We start from the raw sequence: 6000 nt of genomic DNA, 5'->3' as shown, positions 1-6000 counted from the left end.
ATATATTTATATGTTTTCCAAAAAATATATATTTTTTAAAAAGAAAAACCTCTCTAATGGAGCCCCCGGATAGCAGAAAAACCTGACAGACCATCTTACATCCATATTTATGATGTAACATGAAACATAGTCAAAGTCCGCAACCTGCCACCCCCAAACCAGGCCTTCTTCTCTTACGGTATCCCAGGTTTCTTCTCCCCACAGCATCTTGTCTATATTTGAATTAAGTGTGGCTGTGACAGCGGAAAACAATGTTTTAGTAACATTGCTAAATAGAAGTGCAGAACTAACCTGCTTGGACTGTTCCTGGATGTCCCTGTCTCATCCATGGTTTACTGCTGCCACTTCCAGTTAAGCTTGTCCACCTTACATCTGAAATATATGAAATTTGTTGCTATGTGTTACTGAATCTATTTGTTATAGCCAATGTTGCTGCAATGCACAAACAAATTAGCAGAGCAAGGCTCCTGCAGATAAGGGCTACAAGAAGTTTTTCACACGTGACTTCAATGAAGCTTCAGAATCATCCAAACGTGTGTTTTAGTTACCATAGATTTGATGTTGACTGGGTGTTAAAATCTGTATCCTCTAACCATTATTCTTCTCTCCTTCTTATCAGGGATAACTCTCTCTTCATCCCCATATTACCATGCTGGGTGTCTGGGTGACCAGTTGGGAAGTACCAGCATCGTCACTTGAGAGGAAGCTGAATGAGTCACATTCTTCTCGATACCTGGATACAGTATTTTCTTCCCTGCTGGTGGCTAAACACACCAGTGAGGAAGTGAAGAAAAGGTGAATATACAGTATGCTGCCGGTGGTACTACCATTAAATTGAAACTGTTTCTGTGAACCATGGGTAAAGTACAAGTTTGCTTTACAGGAAACCTGTACTGGGAGAAATACAGGGGTAGCCATTGTTAACTTCTTATAGGTAGGTCCACAGTTAGCAATAGGGCAGTAACTGTCAGGCTTCTTCAAATGCTATTTGACTGGCTGTCCCTAGCTTCAATACTTTCTAAGTTACTGAAATGCACCAAACATACATAATGCAAACCTAAGAAATGGGAATTTAACAGGCAAGGGACCAGTCTGTTAGCACATAGTACTTTTCCATTCATTGTTCCCTTAGAGCATTTCTGTTGCGTCTACATCTTCAAGTAGTGAAGAACATGCATGTCTCCCATCCTCATCCCAGAAAGCAGTGCCTGAAGCTTTAAGTAGTAATATCAGAATTGTTTGAGGCCTCATTCACATGGGGAGTGTCGCCCCATACAGCGTGAAGGGCTGGTTTTTGATGCAACAGGAGCTGCGGGAAGAAGCATGCAGGCAGGTTATGCAAGTCTATAGAGAAGCAGTAGATGTTCTCCCCCGCACACAGCGTCCTGCAGCTCCAAATTTTGACAACCGCACACACACAATGTACGGACCTGGATCCATCATGTCTGGGTCCGAGGCCATACACTGTCTGAAATTCCTATGTTATGGTAATGCTGTGCAAATGGCATTTGCCCAGATTTATGCTGGGTGGAAAATTTATACATCAGACCCTAAATGACTTAATGGAGAATTATGGGGAGTGTGAAATACATTCATCCCCATAATTAGAGCCAACGTGTGACACTGCAGCTGTCACATGTCGGCTCCAAAGATCAAGAAGTGAGCAATCACATACCGCTGATTGCTCAGTTCCCGATCCTCTCCCTGCAGAGAGCAGTGATTACCGCCTCCCACTGACTGGAGGGATGGATGAGGGAGGGGGAAGACAAAGATGGCTCTGGATCTAGAGAGTCAGAGCCAACTATCAATCAGGTGGTGGGGTAGTTTCCAACAATATTGCCGCAGCGCGGCTTTGCGCTATCAGCAAATAGCGAGCAATAGCCCGCTATATGTTGAGTTTTGTTTCACAGGAGGACATAGTAAATGTCCTCTTGTGACCCTAAATAGAACTATGGCCAAAAACGGTTGGGCCATAGTTCTGTTTTAAGTATATGCATGTGCACATAGACAAAGGCAGTCAAAGAAAACTGCACACATGAGGAATAAGACACACAGCCTGACCTCTTGACTGCTGAGAATGGTGAATGTGGTGAATGGTTAAAAGGTGAATGTCACTTCAAGTTTCAAAAAAGAACTACAACGTACTAATTTCATATCTGCGGTCACAAAAAAATTATAATTCGGCCTTAAACTTGATATTAAAATTTGCAAAGAAGTGTGGACTTTATATTTATGATAGAGTACAGTAAAACTAAATTTCAAATTAAGCACAGTGAACCGGACCAATAAACTTGGCTCACTCTGAAAATAGTATAAGAAATAAGCATATACAAATCATGTACAGTATGTAGGATTGAAAGGACCAAAGCAAATTAAGTCCTCGAAAATAAAAACTTTGCACTGTGAGCATAAACAATTAGATATATACGTCAATTTTTGCCTCACCCTGCTGCCAAGACAACTAGATGCACATGCTGCAACAAACAATTAGTCATAATGAGATAAAGGTGTACATGTGAGCTATGGAATGATTCTTTGTATTGTTTGTATTCTAAAGTACAGTGCATGGTAGATGTCAGTAAGCCAAAAGTGTTCCTATGCTCCCCATTCCTTCTTTGTGCCTCTAGGTCAGGATGTCCATCATCCTATAGACCTGCTATATGTTGCAATAGCCCGCTATATGTTGAGTTTTGTTTCACAGGAGGACATAGTAAATGTCCTCTTGTGACCCTAAATAGAACTATGGCCAAAAACGGTTGGGCCATAGTTCTGTTTTAAGTATATGCATGTGCACATAGACAAAGGCAGTCAAAGAAAACTGCACACATGAGGAATAAGACACACAGCCTGACCTCTTGACTGCTGAGAATGGTGAATGTGGTGAATGGTTAAAAGGTGAATGTCACTTCAAGTTTCAAAAAGGAACTACAACGTACTAATATCATATCTGCTATCACAAAAATGTATAATTCGGCCTTATACTTGATATTAAAATTTGCAAAGACGTGTGGACTTTACATTTATGATAGAGTACAGTAAAACTTAATTCAAATTAAGCACAGTGAACAGGAGCAATAAACTTGGCTCACTCTGAAAATAGTATAAGAAATAAGCATATACAAATCATGTACAGTATGTAGGATTGAAAGGGCCAAAGCAAATGAAGTGCTCGAAAATAAAAACTTTGCACAGTGAGCATAAACAATGAGATATACTGTATACGTCAATTTTTGCCTCACCCTGCTGCCAAGACAACTAGATGCACATGCTGCAACAAACAATTAGTCATAATGAGATAAAGGTGTACATGTGAGCTATGGAATGATTCTTTGTATTGTTTGTATTCTAAAGTACAGTGCATGGTAGATGTCAGTAAGCCAAAAGTGTTCCTATGCTCCCCATTCCTTCTTTGCCTCTAGGTCATGATGTCCATCATCCTATAGACCTGCAACCTAGCAGTAGCCCTACTACCTATTAGCAAATGATTAGGTAGAATTAGGACGGAACAGAACCAGAAAAGGCTTTTTAAGTATTTTATTTTGTTTATTGTTTATCGTAAGGTACTTTCTTCTGGCAAGATTTATACATTTAAGCCAAAGCAATAAGCTACATAAAATAACTAACATTTTATGCAGATGTAATGAAGTTGCCCTGAGTAATCTCCCTATCACACTGGTAATGCACCCTAAAATATACTTCTCATGCACCCCTGACATCCCCTCTTTTTCTGCATGGCAAAAACTATTATTCGCACATTTATAAAGCATTTGTTTACTGTTCTGCTAACTCTGGGATGCTGAGTGCTACTGGAATGAATAGAAGAGAGAAGCAAGAGGTGGAAAGCTCAGTCACATAACCTGTCAAAGTCAAGTGACTGGTTGTCCTCCAATCACAGACTTCTTTGCTGTGTTAAAGTGGAACTAAACCCCCTATTTGCCAAGGACAGTGCCATCTTAGCCTCTAGATCTGCACTTGCCATGGTTCCATGGTGCCACACCAGCCAAGGGCTTAAAAGGACAGTTGAGAGCTGTCCTTTTCAGCTGAAGAGAGTTTTTGTCAAAAGAAACCTGTTTAGTTAACTAGATAGGGATCATCAGAGCAGCAAATCAGAAATCCCTGCAGTGCTGGTGAACAGCAGTACACTGTATATGAATTTGGATATTAAAACTATAGGGGGGGATCAGAGACATGAAGAGAGGCCTAGAGACACATGGGTGCATACATAGATTGAACATGCATGCTGTGTGTATGGAGTCTTTGTCATGTGAGGTCTAGGCACACATAGAAAGGGACTCACTGGGCTTTTATTTTGTTTTTGTTATTATTTGGTATATACTCTGTTAGACTGTTTCTGTTCATCTGTTTTTGGGATCCAATAAACAATGCACTCTCTGGAAAAGAACTGAGGTTGCCTGTATATTTCCCGACGAGTGCATTCTACATATTCCTTGATAATAAAACAAAAATAATAATTAGTAGCTCATATTCTAGAATCCAACCTCTCATGTTAGGGCAGAATAGTGCAGAGTCATGTAGGTAAACACATTGGGTTCACTAAAACTGAAGCAGGCAGAACAGAGGCGCCCCGAGGCCGGTTGTCACCCGGTCTCCAGACCGGGTGTCACCCCGCCATGACGTCGTCCCGCAAGCATCTTGATGACGGACGCCGGCAGAGGGAGGAGGGGACAGTCACCCGGCGGGATGAGGTATAAAACTGTTGGGCTCTTGGTGCATAACCGAGTGCTTGACTTTTTAGAGGGGGTGACACCAAAATGACTGTCAGTCATTTTGGTGACACCCTTGCAATGATGTCACCCGGGTGAGGCAGAATCTGACAGCTGTACATAGTAACCAATCAGTTGTTGTCTTGAAGTTAAAGTGAAGGTAGAAGCTGATTGGTTGCCATGTACAGCTACCCCAGATTTTGTCTGCTCCAGTCTTAGTAAATTCCCCTCTATGTGCATTGCTAGGCTCTGGTACGACCGAGAGTACATTTTAGAGTGGTCAATATCAGTGCTGCCTCGTGCATAGTTCAGTGCCTTGCACTTAAACAGTAGCCTCTTTCCTAGCACTGCTATATTGTCTGAAGCCAGTCCGCAACAACAATTTATAGGTAGGTCCACAGTTAGCAATAGGGCAGTAACGGTCAGGCTTCAGATTAACTCTGACCCCTGACACTGAGTTAAGTGTCAGAATCAAGTTAAATAATGGGATAAATACACCTTTTAATATTAAGTCTCCACAATTTATTTAAAGTGTATATCAGGGCAAAATAAAAAACATATGCAGTACATCTTCACAATACATACATATTTCCCTGTTCTTTTTTATCCCTTTAGAGACCCTGCAAGTACAGAAAAAGAACGTTTGATGTGCCAGAAATGCACTTAGCTCCTATTATTGTTGTGGGCTGATAACACACAACTTTTATGTAGACTGAATGGTGTCAGCCCCACCCATCTTTCTTTTGCTAAACTACATAGGCCTACCCATTCTCCCATCTCCCCAACATAAAAGCTAATCATTCTGTAGTCCCAAAATAAGAACTAGGAGGAGGGCTAACTTCTTTCCTTGAGATAACACAGGAAGTGTGCACATAGGACAACTCTGAATTTGTGACAAGACCCACAGGTATTTTGCATGTATCGAGAAGATATAATAAAACACTTTTTTTGGTATATTTAACAGACTAAATAAGACATGTTTATTATTAGGGTTTACATGCAGTTTAACGTAGTATTAACCCTTTTTTTCCCAATAATTAATTGAGATCAAACAAATATACATTACCCAGCAAAGTATTTCTTTACATTTTTGCCCAAGCACTAAGGCCTGGTTCACACCTGGGCGTTTTACAGTGCGTTCCTTCGTGCTGTAAAACGCTCAACATGTGAAAACCAATAATTGCCTATGGGCATGGTTCCCACCTGGGTGTTTTACAGCGCGTAGGAACACTCTGCAAAACGCCCTAGTACAGGAGCTTCTTTGGGGGGTCTTTGC

This window comes from Nanorana parkeri, unplaced genomic scaffold, assembly GCF_000935625.1.
Source record: "Nanorana parkeri isolate BGI_ZX_2015 unplaced genomic scaffold, ASM93562v1 scaffold1964, whole genome shotgun sequence".
Classification (NCBI taxonomy): domain Eukaryota; kingdom Metazoa; phylum Chordata; class Amphibia; order Anura; family Dicroglossidae; genus Nanorana; species Nanorana parkeri.
The sequence above is the reverse complement of the archived record's forward strand: the minus strand, read 5'-3'. Positions refer to the sequence as shown.